The sequence below is a fragment of the Pseudophryne corroboree genome, unplaced genomic scaffold (assembly GCF_028390025.1).
Source record: "Pseudophryne corroboree isolate aPseCor3 unplaced genomic scaffold, aPseCor3.hap2 scaffold_129, whole genome shotgun sequence".
NCBI lineage: Eukaryota > Metazoa > Chordata > Amphibia > Anura > Myobatrachidae > Pseudophryne > Pseudophryne corroboree.
Window position 1 is genome coordinate 847501 of NW_026967915.1, and position 20485 is coordinate 867985.

At 35.8% G+C, this 20485-nt stretch overlaps 9 non-coding genes across 9 annotated transcripts; all 9 read right to left on the reverse strand.

Moving 5' to 3' along the window:
• Positions 1–326: 326 nt before the first annotated feature.
• On the reverse strand, positions 327–399 carry TRNAR-CCU (transfer RNA arginine (anticodon CCU)). The gene has a single exon. It is a non-coding gene; the product is annotated as a tRNA-Arg (tRNA).
• Positions 400–1256: 857 nt separating this feature from the next.
• On the reverse strand, positions 1257–1329 carry TRNAR-CCU (transfer RNA arginine (anticodon CCU)). Its single transcript has one exon. It is a non-coding gene; the product is annotated as a tRNA-Arg (tRNA).
• An 870-nt stretch (positions 1330–2199) lies between these two features.
• Positions 2200–2272, reverse strand: TRNAR-CCU (transfer RNA arginine (anticodon CCU)). Its single transcript has one exon. It is a non-coding gene; the product is annotated as a tRNA-Arg (tRNA).
• An 868-nt stretch (positions 2273–3140) lies between these two features.
• Positions 3141–3215, reverse strand: TRNAR-CCU (transfer RNA arginine (anticodon CCU)). Its single transcript has one exon. It is a non-coding gene; the product is annotated as a tRNA-Arg (tRNA).
• Positions 3216–8872: 5657 nt separating this feature from the next.
• TRNAR-CCU (transfer RNA arginine (anticodon CCU)) lies at positions 8873–8948 on the reverse strand. The gene has a single exon. It is a non-coding gene; the product is annotated as a tRNA-Arg (tRNA).
• A 2866-nt stretch (positions 8949–11814) lies between these two features.
• TRNAR-CCU (transfer RNA arginine (anticodon CCU)) lies at positions 11815–11887 on the reverse strand. Its single transcript has one exon. It is a non-coding gene; the product is annotated as a tRNA-Arg (tRNA).
• Positions 11888–13784: 1897 nt separating this feature from the next.
• Positions 13785–13857, reverse strand: TRNAR-CCU (transfer RNA arginine (anticodon CCU)). The gene has a single exon. It is a non-coding gene; the product is annotated as a tRNA-Arg (tRNA).
• An 870-nt stretch (positions 13858–14727) lies between these two features.
• On the reverse strand, positions 14728–14800 carry TRNAR-CCU (transfer RNA arginine (anticodon CCU)). The gene has a single exon. It is a non-coding gene; the product is annotated as a tRNA-Arg (tRNA).
• An 871-nt stretch (positions 14801–15671) lies between these two features.
• Positions 15672–15744, reverse strand: TRNAR-CCU (transfer RNA arginine (anticodon CCU)). Its single transcript has one exon. It is a non-coding gene; the product is annotated as a tRNA-Arg (tRNA).
• Positions 15745–20485: the final 4741 nt, after the last annotated feature.

Sequence of the window (20485 nt, forward strand, 5' to 3'; positions counted from 1 at the left end):
CCACTGGAGCACTTTGCAGCATAAAACAGTTATGCTAGATGTGGATTTTATTCAATACAATCAGTACAGTCATAAGAATTTAAAAAGAAAATCATTTTTGGTGATGAATGATGAGCAACAAAGGATCATGCAGGCCAGATGGCACTTGAATAAGCTTTCCACAGTGATAGAAAAGTAAACAAAAAAACCACAACAATGTTATAATAAATGTCATTTTTAGCTTCTGTTGTCATGTTTTTGCAATCTAAACACTACAAGACTGTTGTACAGTTGAAACAAGGATAAAATATCAACTCTAGTGACGACACAGCTGCTTTAATGAGTTCCACCCCAGGTGGGACTTGAACCCACAATCCCTGGCTTAGGAGGCCAGTGCCTTAGCCATTAGGCCACTGGGGCTTACTGACTTTCTCATTCAAGACTGATAGGTTTTTAATAGTCAATTATTTATTTTTGAGAAAAAGTGAAGCTGTTTACTGTGTTCTTTGCATTACCAAGTCCAGCAAGAAATGTGCTGGTACTATTCAGAGCTGTCAGTATGGATTATCATGCTCTATTGCAAAAAAACTATTTGATGCAACTGCTTTACCAACAGTGTGTTAATCTTTTCAATTGCTGTTTTGTTGGCTGACTGAAGGAAGATATGCAGTGCATTTGAAACAAAGCAGATGTGTGCTGACAACTTAAATTCATAATCATGTTTGTGTTTTTTCTTTCTTTCTTTCTTTCTTTCTTTCTTTCTTTCTTTCTTTCTTTCTTTCTTCCATCCTTTGTAATATCATATTAAATATTAAGGTAGAAGATTATAATCAATGACTAATGACATAAGAAAAAGGAAAAAAACTGTAAACAAAACTGCTTCAGGTGAGACTTGAGTTCACAACCTTGACATTGCTCAACAGATACTGTCTTATAAGTACCACACGCTGTCCAATTGCACCACTGGAGCACTGTGCAGCATAAAACAGTTATGCTAGATGTGGATTTTATTCAATACAATCAGTACAGTCATAAGAATTTAAAAAGAAAATCATTTTTGGTGATGAATGATGAGCAACAAAGGATCATGCATGCCAGATTGCACTTGAATAAGCTTTTCACAGTGATAGAAAAGTAAACAAAAAAAACACAACAATGTTATAATAAATGTAATTTTTAGCTTCTGTGGTCATGTTTTTGCACTACAAGACTGTTGTACAGTTGAAGCAACGATAAAATATCAACTCTAGTGATGACACAGCTGCTTTAATGAGTTCCACCCCAGATGAGACTTGAACCCACAATCCCTGGCTTAGGAGGCCAGTGCCTTATCCATTAGGCCACTGGGGCTTACTGACTTTCTCAATCAAGACTGATAGGTTTTTAATAGTCAATTATTTATTTTTGAGAAATAGTGAAGCTGTTTACTGTGTTCTTTGCATTACCAAGTCCAGCAAGAAATGTGCTGGTACTATCCAGAGCTGTCAGTATGGATTATCACGCTCTATTGCAAAAAAACTATTTGATGCAACTACTTTACCAACAGTGTGTTAATCTTTTCAATTGCTGTTTTGTTGGCTGACTGAAGGAAGATATGCAGTGCATTTGAACCAAAGCAGATGTGTGCTGACAACTTAAATTTACAATCATATTTGTGTTTTTTCTTTCTTTCTTTCTTTCTTTCTTTCTTTCTTTCTTTCTTTCTTTCTTTCTTTCTTCCATCCTTTGTAATATCATATTAAATATTAAGGTAGAAGATTATAATCAATTACTAATGACATAAGAAAAAGGAAAAAAACTGTAAACAAAACTGCTTCAGGTGAGACTTGAATTCACAACCTTGACATTGCTCAACAGATACTGTCTTATAAGTACCACGCGCTGTCCAATTGCACCACTGGAGCACTTTGCAGCATAAAACAGTTATGCTAGATGTGGATTTTATTCAATACAATCAGTACAGTCATAAGAATTTAAAAAGAAAATCATTTTTGGTGATGAATGATGAGCAACAAAGGATCATGCATGCCAGATGGCACTTGAATAAGCTTTCCACAGTGATAGAAAAGTAAACAAAAAAACCACAACAATGTTATAATAAATGTCATTTTTAGCTTCTGTGGTCATGTTTTTGCAATCTAAACACTACAAGACTGTAGTACAGTTGAAGTAAGGATAAAATATCAACTCTAGTGACGACACAGCTGCTTTAATGAGTTCCACCCCAGATGGGACTTGAACCCACAATCCCTGGCGTAGGAGGCCAGTGCCTTATCCATTAGGCCACTGGGGCTTACTGACTTTCTCATTCAAGACTGATAGTTTTTTAATAGTCAATTATTTATTTTTGAGAAAAAGTGAAGCTGTTTACTGTGTTCTTTGCATTACCAAGTCCAGCAAGAAATGTGCTGGTACTATCCAGAGCTGTCAGTATGGATTATCATGCTCTATTGCAAAAAAACTATTTGATGCAACTGCTTTACCAACAGTGTGTTAATCTTTTCAATTGCTGTTTTGTTGGCTGACTGAAGGAAGATATGCAGTGCATTTGAACCAATGCAGATGTGTGCTGACAACTTAAATTTACAATCATATTTGAGTTTTTTCTTTCTTTCTTTCTTTCTTTCTTTCTTTCTTTCTTTCTTTCTTTCTTTCTTTCTTCCATCCTTTGTAATATCATATTAAATATTAAGGTAGAAGATTATAATCAATGACTAATGACATAAGAAAAAGGAAAAAAACTGTAAACAAAACTGCTTCAGGTGAGACTTGAATTCACAACCTTGACATTGCTCAACAGATACTGTCTTATAAGTACCACGCGCTGTCCAATTGCACCACTGGAGCACTGTGCAGCATAAAACAGTTATGCTAGATGTGGATTTTATTCAATACAATCAGTACAGTCATAAGAATTTAAAAAGAAAATCATTTTTGGTGATGAATGATGAGCAACAAAGGATCATGCATGCCAGATGGCACTTGAATAAGCTTTCCACAGTGATAGAAAAGTAAACAAAAAACCCACAACAATGTTATAATAAATGTCATTTTTCGCTTCTGTGGTCATGTTTTTGCAATCTAAACACTACAAGACTGTTGTACAGTTGAAGCAAGGATAAAGTATCAACTCTAGTGACAACACAGCTGCTTTAATGAGTTACAACCCAGATGGGACTTGAACCCACAATCCCTGGCTTAGGAGGCCAGTGCCTTATCCATTAGGCCACTGGGGCTTACTGACTTTCTCATTCAAGACTGATATGTTTTTAATAGTCAATTATTTATTTTTGAGAAAAAGTGAAGCTGTTTACTGTGTTCTTTGCATTACCAAGTCCAGCAAGAAATGTGCTGGTACTATCCAGAGCTGTCAGTATGGATTATCATGCTCTATTGCAAAAAAACTATTTGATGCAACTACTTTACCAACAGTGTGTTAATCTTTTCAATTGCTGTTTTGTTGGCTGACTGAAGGAAGATATGCAGTGCATTTGAACCAAAGCAGATGTGTGCTGACAACTTAAATTTACAATCATATTTGTGTTTTTTCTTTCTTTCTTTCTTTCTTTCTTTCTTTCTTTCTTTCTTTCTTTCTTTCTTTCTTTCTTTCTTTCTTTCTTTCTTCCATCCTTTGTAATATCATATTAAATATTAAGGTAGAAGATTATAATCAATGACTAATGACATAAGAAAAAGGAAAAAAAAACTGTAAACAAAACTGCTTCAGGTGAGACTTGAATTCACAACCTTGACATTGCTCAACAGATACTGTCTTATAAGTACCACGCGCTGTCCAATTGCACCACTGGAGCACTGTGCAGCATAAAACAGTTATGCTAGATGTGGATTTTATTCAATACAATCAGTACAGTCATAAGAATTTAAAAAGAAAATCATTTTTGGTGATGAATGATGAGCAACAAAGGATCATGCATGCCAGATGGCACTTGAATAAGCTTTCCACAGTGATAGAAAAGTAAACAAAAAAACCACAACAATGTTATAATAAATGTCATTTTTAGCTTCTGTGGTCATGTTTTTGCAATCTAAACACTACAAGACTGTTGTACAGTTGAAGCAAGGATAAAATATCAACTCTAGTGACGACACAGCTGCTTTAATGAGTTCCACACCAGATGGGACTTGAACCCACAATCCCTGGCTTAGGAGGCCAGTGCCTTATCCATTAGGCCACTGTGGCTTACTGACTTTCTCATTCAAGACTGATAGGTTTTTAATAGTCATTATTTATTTTTGAGAAAAAGTGAAGCTGTTTACTGTGTTCTTTGCATTACCAAGTCCAGCAAGAAATGTGCTGGTACTATCCAGAGCTGTCAGTATGGATTATCATGCTATATTGCAAAAAATCTATTTGATGCAACTGCTTTACCAACAGTGTGTTAATCTTTTCAATTGCTGTTTTGTTGGCTCACTGAAGGAAGATATGCAGTGCATTTGAACCAAAGCAGATGTGTGCTGACAACTTAATTTCACAATCATATTTGTGTTTCTTTCTTTCTTTCTTTCTTTCTTTCTTTCTTTCTTTCTTTCTTTCTTTCTTTCTTTCTTTCTTCCATCCTTTGTAATATCATATTAAATATTAAGGTAGAAGATTATAATCAATGACTAATGACATAAGAAAAAGGAAAAAAACTGTAAACAAAACTGCTTCAGGTGAGACTTGAATTCACAACCTTGACATTGCTCAACAGATACTGTCTTATAAGTACCACGCGCTGTCCAATTGCACCACTGGAGCACTTTGCAGCATAAAACAGTTATGCTAGATGTGGATTTTATTCAATACAATCAGTACAGTCATAAGAATTTAAAAAGAAAATCATTTTTGGTGATGAATGATGAGCAACAAAGGATCATGCATGCCAGATGGCACTTGAATAAGCTTTCCACAGTGATAGAAAAGTAAACAAAAAAACCACAACAATGTTATAATAAATGTCATTTTTAGCTTCTGTGGTCATGTTTTTGCAATCTAAACACTACAAGACTGTTGTACAGTTGAAGCAAGGATAAAATATCAACTCTAGTGACAACACAGCTGCTTTAATGAGTTCCACACCAGATGGGACTTGAACCCACAATCCCTGGCTTAGGAGGCCAGTGCCTTATCCATTAGGCCACTGTGGCTTACTGACTTTCTCATTCAAGACTGATAGGTTTTTAATAGTCATTATTTATTTTTGAGAAAAAGTGAAGCTGTTTACTGTGTTCTTTGCATTACCAAGTCCAGCAAGAAATGTGCTGGTACTATCCAGAGCTGTCAGTATGGATTATCATGCTATATTGCAAAAAATCTATTTGATGCAACTGCTTTACCAACAGTGTGTTAATCTTTTCAATTGCTGTTTTGTTGGCTCACTGAAGGAAGATATGCAGTGCATTTGAACCAAAGCAGATGTGTGCTGACAACTTAATTTCACAATCATATTTGTGTTTTTTTCTTTCTTTCTTTCTTTCTTTCTTTCTTTCTTTCTTTCTTTCTTTCTTTCTTTCTTTCTTTCTTTCTTTCTTTCTTTCTTTCTTCCATCCTTTGTAATATCATATTAAATATTAAGGTAGAAGATTATAATCAATGACTAATGACATAAGAAAAAGGAAAAAAACTGTAAACAAAACTGCTTCAGGTGAGACTTGAATTCACAACCTTGACATTGCTCAACAGATACTGTCTTATAAGTACCACGCGCTGTCCAATTGCACCACTGGAGCACTGTGCAGCATAAAACAGTTATGCTAGATGTGGATTTTATTCAATACAATCAGTACAGTCATAAGAATTTAAAAAGAAAATCATTTTTGGTGATGAATGATGAGCAACAAAGGATCATGCATGCCAGATGGCACTTGAATAAGCTTTTCACAGTGATAGAAAAGTAAACAAAAAACCCACAACAATGTTATAATAAATGTCATTTTTCGCTTCTGTGGTCATGTTTTTGCAATCTAAACACTACAAGACTGTTGTACAGTTGAAGCAAGGATAAAGTATCAACTCTAGTGACAACACAGCTGCTTTAATGAGTTACAACCCAGATGGGACTTGAACCCACAATCCCTGGCTTAGGAGGCCAGTGCCTTATCCATTAGGCCACTGGGGATTACTGACTTTCTCATTCAAGACTGATATGTTTTTAATAGTCAATTATTTATTTTTGAGAAAAAGTGAAGCTGTTTACTGTTTACTGCATTACCAAGTCCAGCAAGAAATGTGCTGGTACTATCCAGAGCTGTCAGTATGGATTATCATGCTCTATTGCAAAAAAACTATTTGATGCAACTACTTTACCAACAGTGTGTTAATATTTTCAATTGCTGTTTTGTTGGCTCACTGAAGGAAGATATGCAGTGCATTTGAACCAAAGCAGATGTGTGCTGACAACTTAATTTCACAATCATATTTGTGTTTTTTCTTTCTTTCTTTCTTTCTTTCTTTCTTTCTTTCTTTCTTTCTTTCTTTCTTTCTTTCTTCCATCCTTTGTAATATCATATTAAATATTAAGGTAGAAGATTATAATCAATGACTAATGACATAAGAAAAAGGAAAAAAAAACTGTAAACAAAACTGCTTCAGGTGAGACTTGAATTCACAACCTTGACATTGCTCAACAGATACTGTCTTATAAGTACCACGCGCTGTCCAATTGCACCACTGGAGCACTGTGCAGCATAAAACAGTTATGCTAGATGTGGATTTTATTCAATACAATCAGTACAGTCATAAGAATTTAAAAAGAAAATCATTTTTGGTGATGAATGATGAGCAACAAAGGATCATGCATGCCAGATGGCACTTGAATAAGCTTTCCACAGTGATAGAAAAGTAAACAAAAAAACCACAACAATGTTATAATAAATGTCATTTTTAGCTTCTGTGGTCATGTTTTTGCAATCTAAACACTACAAGACTGTTGTACAGTTGAAGCAAGGATAAAATATCAACTCTAGTGACGACACAGCTGCTTTAATGAGTTCCACACCAGATGGGACTTGAACCCACAATCCCTGGCTTAGGAGGCCAGTGCCTTATCCATTAGGCCACTGTGGCTTACTGACTTTCTCATTCAAGACTGATAGGTTTTTAATAGTCATTATTTATTTTTGAGAAAAAGTGAAGCTGTTTACTGTGTTCTTTGCATTACCAAGTCCAGCAAGAAATGTGCTGGTACTATCCAGAGCTGTCAGTATGGATTATCATGCTATATTGCAAAAAATCTATTTGATGCAACTGCTTTACCAACAGTGTGTTAATCTTTTCAATTGCTGTTTTGTTGGCTCACTGAAGGAAGATATGCAGTGCATTTGAACCAAAGCAGATGTGTGCTGACAACTTAATTTCACAATCATATTTGTGTTTCTTTCTTTCTTTCTTTCTTTCTTTCTTTCTTTCTTTCTTTCTTTCTTTCTTTCTTTCTTTCTTTCTTCCATCCTTTGTAATATCATATTAAATATTAAGGTAGAAGATTATAATCAATGACTAATGACATAAGAAAAAGGAAAAAAACTGTAAACAAAACTGCTTCAGGTGAGACTTGAATTCACAACCTTGACATTGCTCAACAGATACTGTCTTATAAGTACCACGCGCTGTCCAATTGCACCACTGGAGCACTTTGCAGCATAAAACAGTTATGCTAGATGTGGATTTTATTCAATACAATCAGTACAGTCATAAGAATTTAAAAAGAAAATCATTTTTGGTGATGAATGATGAGCAACAAAGGATCATGCATGCCAGATGGCACTTGAATAAGCTTTCCACAGTGATAGAAAAGTAAACAAAAAAACCACAACAATGTTATAATAAATGTCATTTTTAGCTTCTGTGGTCATGTTTTTGCAATCTAAACACTACAAGACTGTTGTACAGTTGAAGCAAGGATAAAATATCAACTCTAGTGACAACACAGCTGCTTTAATGAGTTCCACACCAGATGGGACTTGAACCCACAATCCCTGGCTTAGGAGGCCAGTGCCTTATCCATTAGGCCACTGTGGCTTACTGACTTTCTCATTCAAGACTGATAGGTTTTTAATAGTCATTATTTATTTTTGAGAAAAAGTGAAGCTGTTTACTGTGTTCTTTGCATTACCAAGTCCAGCAAGAAATGTGCTGGTACTATCCAGAGCTGTCAGTATGGATTATCATGCTATATTGCAAAAAATCTATTTGATGCAACTGCTTTACCAACAGTGTGTTAATCTTTTCAATTGCTGTTTTGTTGGCTCACTGAAGGAAGATATGCAGTGCATTTGAACCAAAGCAGATGTGTGCTGACAACTTAATTTCACAATCATATTTGTGTTTTCTTTCTTTCTTTCTTTCTTTCTTTCTTTCTTTCTTTCTTTCTTTCTTTCTTTCTTTCTTTCTTTCTTCCATCCTTTGTAATATCATATTAAATATTAAGGTAGAAGATTATAATCAATGACTAATGACATAAGAAAAAGGAAAAAAACTGTAAACAAAACTGCTTCAGGTGAGACTTGAATTCACAACCTTGACATTGCTCAACAGATACTGTCTTATAAATACCACGCGCTGTCCAATTGCACCACTGGAGCACTTTGCAGCATAAAACAGTTATGCTAGATGTGGATTTTATTCAATACAATCAGTACAGTCATAAGAATTTAAAAAGAAAATCATTTTTGGTGATGAATGATGAGCAACAAAGGATCATGCATGCCAGATGGCACTTGAATAAGCTTTCCACAGTGATAGAAAAGTAAACAAAAAAACCACAACAATGTTATAATAAATGTCATTTTTAGCTTCTGTGGTCATGTTTTTGCAATCTAAACACTACAAGACTGTTGTACAGTTGAAGTAAGGATAAAATATCAACTCTAGTGACGACACAGCTGCTTTAATGAGTTCCACCCCAGATGGGACTTGAACCCACAATCCCTGGCGTAGGAGGCCAGTGCCTTATCCATTAGGCCACTGGGGATTACTGACTTTCTCATTCAAGACTGATATGTTTTTAATAGTCAATTATTTATTTTTGAGAAAAAGTGAAGCTGTTTACTGTGTTCTTTGCATTACCAAGTCCAGCAAGAAATGTGCTGGTACTATCCAGAGCTGTCAGTATGGATTATCATGCTCTATTGCAAAAAAACTATTTGATGCAACTGCTTTACCAACAGTGTGTTAATCTTTTCAATTGCTGTTTTGTTGGCTGACTGAAGGAAGATATGCAGTGCATTTGAACCAATGCAGATGTGTGCTGACAACTTAAATTTACAATCATATTTGAGTTTTTTCTTTCTTTCTTTCTTTCTTTCTTTCTTTCTTTCTTTCTTTCTTTCTTTCTTTCTTTCTTTCTTTCTTTCATTCTTTCTTTCTTTCTTTCTTCCATCCTTTGTAATATCATATTAAATATTAAGGTAGAAGATTATAATCAATGACTAATGACATAAGAAAAAGGAAAAAAACTGTAAACAAAACTGCTTCAGGTGAGACTTGAATTCACAACCTTGACATTGCTCAACAGATACTGTCTTATAAGTACCACGCGCTGTCCAATTGCACCACTGGAGCACTGTGCAGCATAAAACAGTTATGCTAGATGTGGATTTTATTCAATACAATCAGTACAGTCATAAGAATTTAAAAAGAAAATCATTTTTGGTGATGAATGATGAGCAACAAAGGATCATGCATGCCAGATGGCACTTGAATAAGCTTTTCACAGTGATAGAAAAGTAAACAAAAAACCCACAACAATGTTATAATAAATGTCATTTTTCGCTTCTGTGGTCATGTTTTTGCAATCTAAACACTACAAGACTGTTGTACAGTTGAAGCAAGGATAAAGTATCAACTCTAGTGACAACACAGCTGCTTTAATGAGTTACAACCCAGATGGGACTTGAACCCACAATCCCTGGCTTAGGAGGCCAGTGCCTTATCCATTAGGCCACTGGGGATTACTGACTTTCTCATTCAAGACTGATATGTTTTTAATAGTCAATTATTTATTTTTGAGAAAAAGTGAAGCTGTTTACTGTGTTCTTTGCATTACCAAGTCCAGCAAGAAATGTGCTGGTACTATCCAGAGCTGTCAGTATGGATTATCATGCTCTATTGCAAAAAAACTATTTGATGCAACTACTTTACCAACAGTGTGTTAATCTTTTCAATTGCTGTTTTGTTGGCTGACTGAAGGAAGATATGCAGTGCATTTGAACCAAAGCAGATGTGTGCTGACAACTTAAATTTACAATCATATTTGTGTTTTTTCTTTCTTTCTTTCTTTCTTTCTTTCTTTCTTTCTTTCTTTCTTTCTTTCTTTCTTTCTTTCTTTCTTTCTTTCTTTCTTTCTTTCTTCCATCCTTTGTAATATCATATTAAATATTAAGGTAGAAGATTATAATCAATGACTAATGACATAAGAAAAAGGAAAAAAAAACTGTAAACAAAACTGCTTCAGGTGAGACTTGAATTCACAACCTTGACATTGCTCAACAGATACTGTCTTATAAGTACCACGCGCTGTCCAATTGCACCACTGGAGCACTGTGCAGCATAAAACAGTTATGCTAGATGTGGATTTTATTCAATACAATCAGTACAGTCATAAGAATTTAAAAAGAAAATCATTTTTGGTGATGAATGATGAGCAACAAAGGATCATGCATGCCAGATGGCACTTGAATAAGCTTTCCACAGTGATAGAAAAGTAAACAAAAAAACCACAACAATGTTATAATAAATGTCATTTTTAGCTTCTGTGGTCATGTTTTTGCAATCTAAACACTACAAGACTGTTGTACAGTTGAAGCAAGGATAAAATATCAACTCTAGTGACGACACAGCTGCTTTAATGAGTTCCACACCAGATGGGACTTGAACCCACAATCCCTGGCTTAGGAGGCCAGTGCCTTATCCATTAGGCCACTGTGGCTTACTGACTTTCTCATTCAAGACTGATAGGTTTTTAATAGTCATTATTTATTTTTGAGAAAAAGTGAAGCTGTTTACTGTGTTCTTTGCATTACCAAGTCCAGCAAGAAATGTGCTGGTACTATCCAGAGCTGTCAGTATGGATTATCATGCTATATTGCAAAAAATCTATTTGATGCAACTGCTTTACCAACAGTGTGTTAATCTTTTCAATTGCTGTTTTGTTGGCTCACTAAAGGAAGATCTGCAGTGCATTTGAACCAAAGCAGATGTGTGCTGACAACTTAATTTCACAATCATATTTGTGTTTTTTTCTTTCTTTCTTTCTTTCTTTCTTTCTTTCTTTCTTTCTTTCTTTCTTTCTTTCTTTCTTTCTTTCTTTCTTTCTTTCTTTCTTTCTTTCTTTCTTCCATCCTTTGTAATATCATATTAAATATTAAGGTAGAAGATTATAATCAATGACTAATGACATAGGAAAAAGGAAAAAAACTGTAAACAAAACTGCTTCAGGTGAGACTTGAATTCACAACCTTGACATTGCTCAACAGATACTGTCTTATAAGTACCACGCGCTGTCCAATTGCACCACTGGAGCACTTTGCAGCATAAAACAGTTATGCTAGATGTGGATTTTATTCAATACAATCAGTACAGTCATAAGAATTTAAAAAGAAAATCATTTTTGGTGATGAATGATGAGCAACAAAGGATCATGCATGCCAGATGGCACTTGAATAAGCTTTCCACAGTGATAGAAAAGTAAACAAAAAAACCACAACAATGTTATAATAAATGTCATTTTTAGCTTCTGTGGTCATGTTTTTGCAATCTAAACACTACAAGACTGTTGTACAGTTGAAGTAAGGATAAAATATCAACTCTAGTGACGACACAGCTGCTTTAATGAGTTCCACCCCAGATGGGACTTGAACCCACAATCCCTGGCGTAGGAGGCCAGTGCCTTATCCATTAGGCCACTGGGGCTTACTGACTTTCTCATTCAAGACTGATAGGTTTTTAATAGTCAATTATTTATTTTTGAGAAAAAGTGAAGCTGTTTACTGTGTTCTTTGCATTACCAAGTCCAGCAAGAAATGTGCTGGTACTATCCAGAGCTGTCAGTATGGATTATCATGCTCTATTGCAAAAAAACTATTTGATGCAACTGCTTTACCAACAGTGTGTTAATCTTTTCAATTGCTGTTTTGTTGGCTGACTGAAGGAAGATATGCAGTGCATTTGAACCAATGCAGATGTGTGCTGACAACTTAAATTTACAATCATATTTGAGTTTTTTCTTTCTTTCTTTCTTTCTTTCTTTCTTTCTTTCTTTCTTTCTTTCTTTCTTTCTTTCTTTCTTTCTTTCTTTCTTTCTTTCTTTCTTTCTTTCTTTCTTTCATTCTTTCTTTCTTCCATCCTTTGTAATATCATATTAAATATTAAGGTAGAAGATTATAATCAATGACTAATGACATAAGAAAAAGGTAAAAAACTGTAAACAAAACTGCTTCAGGTGAGACTTGAATTCACAACCTTGACATTGCTCAACAGATACTGTCTTATAAGTACCACGCGCTGTCCAATTGCACCACTGGAGCACTGTGCAGCATAAAACAGTTATGCTAGATGTGGATTTTATTCAATACAATCAGTACAGTCATAAGAATTTAAAAAGAAAATCATTTTTGGTGATGAATGATGAGCAACAAAGGATCATGCATGCCAGATGGCACTTGAATAAGCTTTTCACAGTGATAGAAAAGTAAACAAAAAACCCACAACAATGTTATAATAAATGTCATTTTTCGCTTCTGTGGTCATGTTTTTGCAATCTAAACACTACAAGACTGTTGTACAGTTGAAGCAAGGATAAAGTATCAACTCTAGTGACAACACAGCTGCTTTAATGAGTTACAACCCAGATGGGACTTGAAGCCACAATCCCTGGCTTAGGAGGCCAGTGCCTTATCCATAAGGCCACTGGGGCGTACTGACTTTCTCATTCAAGACTGATATGTTTTTAATAGTCAATTATTTATTTTTGAGAAAAAGTGAAGCTGTTTACTGTGTTCTTTGCATTACCAAGTCCAGCAAGAAATGTGCTGGTACTATCCAGAGCTGTCAGTATGGATTATCATGCTCTATTGCAAAAAAACTATTTGATGCAACTGCTTTACCAACAGTGTGTTAATCTTTTCAATTGCTGTTTTGTTGGCTGACTGAAGGAAGATATGCAGTGCATTTGAACCAAAGCAGATGTGTGCTGACAACTTAAATTTACAATCATATTTGTGTTTTTTCTTTCTTTCTTTCTTTCTTTCTTTCTTTCTTTCTTTCTTTCTTTCTTTCTTTCTTTCTTTCTTTCTTTCTTTCTTTCTTCCATCCTTTGTACTATCATATTAAATATTAAGGTAGAAGATTATAATCAATGACTAATGACATAAGAAAAAGGAAAAAAACTGTAAACAAAACTGCTTCAGGTGAGACTTGAATTCACAACCTTGACATTGCTCAACAGATACTGTCTTATAAGTACCACGCGCTGTCCAATTGCACCACTGGAGCACTTTGCAGCATAAAACAGTTATGCTAGATGTGGATTTTATTCAATACAATCAGTACAGTCATAAGAATTTAAAAAGAAAATCATTTTTGGTGATGAATGATGAGCAACAAAGGATCATGCAGGCCAGATGGCACTTGAATAAGCTTTCCACAGTGATAGAAAAGTAAACAAAAAAACCACAACAATGTTATAATAAATGTCATTTTTAGCTTCTGTGGTCATGTTTTTGCAATCTAAACACTACAAGACTGTTGTACAGTTGAAACAAGGATAAAATATCAACTCTAGTGACGACACAGCTGCTTTAATGAGTTCCACCCCAGGTGGGACTTGAACCCACAATCCCTGGCTTAGGAGGCCAGTGCCTTAGCCATTAGGCCACTGGGGCTTACTGACTTTCTCAATCAAGACTGATAGGTTTTTAATAGTCAATTATTTATTTTTGAGAAAAAGTGAAGCTGTTTACTGTGTTCTTTGCATTACCAAGTCCAGCAAGAAATGTGCTGGTACTATCCAGAGCTGTCAGTATGGATTATCATGCTATATTGCAAAAAATCTATTTGATGCAACTGCTTTACCAACAGTGTGTTAATCTTTTCAATTGCTGTTTTGTTGGCTCACTGAAGGAAGATATGCAGTGCATTTGAATCAAAGCAGATGTGTGCTGACAACTTAAATTCACAATCATATTTGTGTTTTTTCTTTCTTTCTTTCTTTCTTTCTTTCTTTCTTTCTTTCTTTCTTTCATTCTTTCTTCCATCCTTTGTAATATCATATTAAATATTAAGGTAGAAGATTATAATCAATGACTAATGACATAAGAAAAAGGAAAAAAACTGTAAACAAAACTGCTTCAGGTGAGACTTGAATTCACAACCTTGACATTGCTCAACAGATACTGTCTTATAAGTACCACGCGCTGTCCAATTGCACCACTGGAGCACTGTGCAGCATAAAACAGTTATGCTAGATGTGGATTTTATTCAATACAATCAGTACAGTCATAAGAATTTAAAAAGAAAATCATTTTTGGTGATGAATGATGAGCAACAAAGGATCATGCATGCCAGATGGCACTTGAATAAGCTTTTCACAGTGATAGAAAAGTAAACAAAAAACCCACAACAATGTTATAATAAATGTAATTTTTAGCTTCTGTGGTCATGTTTTTGCAATCTAAACACTACAAGACTGTTGTACAGTTGAAGCAAGGATAAATTATCAACTCTAGTGACGTCACAGCTGCTTTAATGAGTTCCACTCCAGATGGGACTTGAACCCACAATCCCTGGCTTAGGAGGCCAGTGCCTTATCCATTAGGCCACTGGGGCTTACTGACTTTCTCATTCAAGACTGATATGTTTTTAATAGTCAATTATTTATTTTTGAGAAAAAGTGAAGCTGTTTACTGTGTTCTTTGCATTACCAAGTCCAGCAAGAAATGTGCTGGTACTATCCAGAGCTGTCAGTATGGATTATCATGCTCTATTGCAAAAAAACTATTTGATGCAACTGCTTTACCAACAGTGTGTTAATCTTTTCAATTGCTGTTTTGTTGGCTGACTGAAGGAAGATATGCAGTGCATTTGAACCAAAGCAGATGTGTGCTGACAACTTAAATTTACAATCATATTTGAGTTTTTTCTTTCTTTCTTTCTTTCTTTCTTTCTTTCTTTCTTTCTTTCTTTCTTTCTTTCTTCCATCCTTTGTAATATCATATTAAATATTAAGGTAGAAGATTATAATCAATGACTAATGACATAAGAAAAAGGAAAAAACTGTAAACAAAACTGCTTCAGGTGAGACTTGAATTCACAACCTTGACATTGCTCAACAGATACTGTCTTATATAAGTACCACGCGCTGTCCAATTGCACCACTGGAGCACTTTGCAACATAAAACAGTTATGCTAGATGTGGATTTTATTCAATACAATCAGTACAGTCATAAGAATTTAAAAAGAAAATCATTTTTGGTGATGAATGATGAGCAACAAAGGATCATGCATGCCAGATGGCACTTGAATAAGCTTTCCACAGTGATAGAAAAGTAAACAAAAAAACCACAACAATGTTATAATAAATGTCATTTTTAGCTTCTGTGGTCATGTTTTTGCAATCTAAACACTACAAGACTGTTGTACAGTTGAAGTAAGGATAAAATATCAACTCTAGTGACGACACAGCTGCTTTAATGAGTTCCACCCCAGATGGGACTTGAACCCACAATCCCTGGCTAAGGAGGCCAGTGCCTTATCCATTAGGCCACTGGGGCTTACTGACTTTCTCATTCAAGACTGATAGGTTTTTAATAGTCAATTATTTATTTTTGAGAAAAAGTGAAGCTGTTTACTGTGTTCTTTGCATTACCAAGTCCAGCAAGAAATGTGCTGGTACTATCCAGAGCTGTCAGTATGGATTATCATGCTCTATTGCAAAAAAACTATTTGATGCAACTGCTTTACCAACAGTGTGTTAATCTTTTCAATTGCTGTTTTGTTGGCTGACTGAAGGAAGATATGCAGTGCATTTGAACCAAAGCAGATGTGTGCTGACAACTTAAATTTACAATCATATTTGTGTTTTTTCTTTCTTTCTTTCTTTCTTTCTTTCTTTCTTTCTTTCTTTCTTTCTTTCTTTCTTTCTTTCTTTCTTTCTTTCTTTCTTTCTTTCTTCCATCCTTTGTAATATCATATTAAATATTAAGGTAGAAGATTATAATTGTCACGATCCGGGTATCTGGACTCCATTACTTACCCTTCAGAGGCCTCCTAAGGCTGGCTCAGCGTTCCAGGACCGGATCCCGCTGTTCCTGAGTTTCCACATGCAGAATGTCAGAGTGGTGATTTCATCAACCGCGGCCTCCGCTGTGCCCGCGTGGTTAAATGTGCGCTTGTCAGTCTGGCGTCTCCTGTCTCCTGTGGCCGGCGTCGCCATTACTGTTTCAATTCTCACATGGATTACAAACCAAACTTCCCTCCAAGTGTCTGCATGGGCGCAGCCATCTTGGATTTTGTCATCTGAGCATATCCACCAATCTGCTGTCTGTATTGTTGATTTGCATAATTGCCTAGCCAACCCCTTCCTTGCTGCAGGTATAAGTAAGCTGTGCCTGAGCAAGGAAGGCGTCAGTGCTTTGGTTGTCTAACCTAGTTCCAGTTTGTCTCTCTCCTGTGGTTGTCTTCCAGGTTCCAGCTCCTGTCTCCAGACTTCTGCTATAGAGACCCGCACCAGCATTCCATCTGCGGTGTAGCCTGACTCTCCGATCCATTCTGGACTCACCTGTTTCCAGTTACATCAATCACCTGCTTCCAGCCCAGCTTCCAGCAGTGTACAGCTTCTCTTAAAGGGCCGGTGTCCTTTCTGCAGTTTACCACTCTCCACCGGTATTATTAATTCACCGCTCTCAAACTCCAAACTTCATCAATCACCCGCTTCCAGCCCAGCTTCCAGCAGTGTACAGCTTCTCTTAAAGGGCCGGTGTCCTTTCTGCAGTTTACCACTCTCCACCGGTATTATTATTTCACCGCTCTCAAACTCCAAACTTCATTATTATTTCATCGTTCTCAAGTTCGTTTATTATTTAACTGGTTCCAGCCAGTATCCACTCCGTACCAACAACAGTCTGGTTCCAGCCAGTATCCACAGCAGCCGTTTTATCTTCAGCAACCCAGCCTTTCCTGGAACACCAGCTGGTACGATCCTGGGTTCTCTCCATTGCTACAGTCAGGCCTGGTAAGGACTTTCCAACTAGAAGATTATTAGAACTGTCTCACTCTACCAGTGCCTGTGGCCCTTGCCACCCTGTAGTACCCAGGAATTGTATTTATCCTCTGTTGACTTTTATGTTTCCTTTACTGCTGCTGTGTTACGGAGTTTGTCATAATAAACATCATTGACTTTTATCCTGGTTGTCGTGGTCACGCCTTCGGGCAGTTATTCTACATGTTACTTACATGTCTAGGGGTCTGATACAACCTCCCAGGTTTCGTTACATCTCAGCCCCTACAACTGAGGCTGCCTCCCGTCAGCTCAGGCCCTCAGTTGTGACAATAATCAATGACTAATGACATAATAAAAAGGAAAAAAACTGTAAACAAAACTGCTTCAGGTGAGACTTGAGTTCACAACCTTGACATTGCTCAACAGATACTGTCTTATAAGTACCACACGCTGTCCAATTGCACCACTGGAGCACTGTGCAGCATAAAACAGTTATGCTAGATGTGGATTTTATTCAATACAATCAGTACAGTCATAAGAATTTAAAAAGAAAATCATTTTTGGTGATGAATGATGAGCAACAAAGGATCATGCATGCCAGATGGCACTTGAATAAGCTTTTCACAGTGATAGAAAAGTAAACAAAAAAACCACAACAATGTTATAATAAATGTAATTTTTAGCTTCTGTGGTCATGTTTTTGCAATCTAAACACTACAAGACTGTTGTACAGTTGAAGCAAGGATAAAATATCAACTCTAGTGACGACACAGCTGCTTTAATGAGTTCCACCCCAGATGAGACTTGAACCCACAATCCCTGGCTTAAGAGGCCAGTGCCTTATCCATTAGACCACTGGGGCTTACTGACTTTCTCAATCAAGACTGATAGGTTTTTAATAGTCAATTATTTATTTTTGAGAAATAGTGAAGCTGTTTACTGTGTTCTTTGCATTACCAAGTCCAGCAAGAAATGTGCTGGTACTATCCAGAGCTGTCAGTATGGATTATCATGCTCTATTGCAAAAAAACTATTTGATGCAACTGCTTTACCAACAGTGTGTTAATCTTTTCAATTGCTGTTTTGTTGGCTGACTGAAGGAAGATATGCAGTGCATTTGAACCAAAGCAGATGTGTGCTGACAACTTAAATGTACAATCATATTTGTGTTTTTTCTTTCTTTCTTTCTTTCTTTCTTTCTTTCTTTCTTTCTTTCTCTCTTCCATCCTTTGTAATATCATATTAAATATTAAGGTAGAAGATTATAATCAATGACTAATGACATAAGAAAAAGGACAAAAACTGTAAACAAAGCTGCTCAAGGTGAGGCTTGAATTCACAACCTTGACATTGCTCAACAGATAATGTCTTATAAGTACCACGCGCTGTCCAATTGCACCACTGGAGCACTTTGCAGCATAAAACAGTTATGCTAGATGTGGATTTTATTCAATACAATCAGTACAGTCATAAGAATTTAAAAAGAAAATCATTTTTGGTGATGAATGATGAGCAATAAAGGATCATGCATGCCAGATGGCACTTGAATAAGCTTTTCACAGTGATAGAAAAGTAAACAAAAAACCCACAACAATGTTATAATAAATGTCATTTTTAGCTTCTGTGGTCATGTTTTTGCAATCTAAACACTACAAGACTGTTGTACAGTTGAAGCAAGGATAAAATATCAACTCTAGTGACGACACAGCTGCTTTAATGAGTTCCACACCAGATGGGACTTGAACCCACAATCCCTGGCTTAGGAGGCCAGTGCCTTATCCATTAGGCCACTGTGGCTTACTGACTTTTTCATTCAAGACTGATAGGTTTTTAATAGTCATTATTTATTTTTGAGAAAAAGTGAAGCTGTTTACTGTGTTCTTTGCATTACCAAGTCCAGCAAGAAATGTGCTGGTACTATCCAGAGCTGTCAGTATGGATTATCATGCTCTATTGCAAAAAATCAATTTGATGCAACTGCTTTACCTACAGTATGTTAATCTTTTCCATTGTTGTTTTGTTGGCTGACTGAAGGAAGATATGCAGTGCATTTGAACCAAAGCAGATGTGTGCTGACAACTTACATTCACAATCATGTTTGTGTTTTTTCTTTCTTTCTTTCTTTCTTTCTTTCTTTCTTTCTTTCTTTCTTTCTTTCTTTCTTTCTTTCTTTCTTTCTTTCTTTCATCCTTTGTAATATCATATTAAATATTATGGTAGAAGATTATAATCAATGACTAATGACATAAGAAAAAGGAAAAAAACTGTAAACAAAACTGCTCCAGGTGAGGCTTGAATTCACAACCTTGATATTGCTCAACAGATACTGTCTTATAAGTACCACGCTCTGACCAATTGCACCACTGGAGCACTTTGCAGCATAAAACAGTTATGCTAGATGTGGATTTTATTCAATACAATCAGTACAGTCATAAGAATTTAAAAAGAAAATCATTTTTGGTGATGAATGATGAGCAACAAAGGATCATGCATGCCAGATGGCACTTGAATAAGCTTTCCATAGTGATAGAAAAGTAAAAAAAAAAACCACAACAATGTTATAATAAATGTCATTTTTTAGCTTCCGTGGTCATGTTTTTGCAATCTAAACACTACAAGAATGCTGTACAGTTGAAGCAAGGATAAGATATCAACTCTAGTGACGACACAGCTGCTTTAATGAGTTCCACCCAGATAGGACTTGAACCCACAAGCCCTGTTTTCGGAGGCCAGTGCCTTATCCATTAGGCCACTGGTGCTTACTGACATTCTTTGTCAAGACTGATAGGTTTTAATAGTCAATTATTTATTTTTGAGAAAAAGTGAAGCTGTTTACTGTGTTCTTTGCATTACCAAGTCCAGCATGAAATGTGCTGGTACTATCCAGAGCTGCCAGTATGGATTATCATGCTCTATTGCAAAAAATCAATTTGATGCAACTGCTTTACCTACAGTATGTTAATCTTTTCCATTGTTGTTTTGTTGGCTGACTGAAGGAAGATATGCAGTGCATTTGAACCAAAGCAGATGTGTGCTGACAACTTAAATTCACAATCATGTTTGTGTTTTTTCTTAGTTTCTTTCTTTCTTTCTTTCTTTCTTCCATCCTTTGTAATATCATATTAAATATTAAGGTAGAAGATTATAATCAATGACTAATGACATAAGAAAAAGGAAAAAAACTGTAAACAAAACTGCTCCAGGTGAGGCTTGAATTCACAACCTTGATATTGCTCAACAGATACTGTCTTATAAGTACCACGCTTTGACCAATTGCACCACTGGAGCACTTT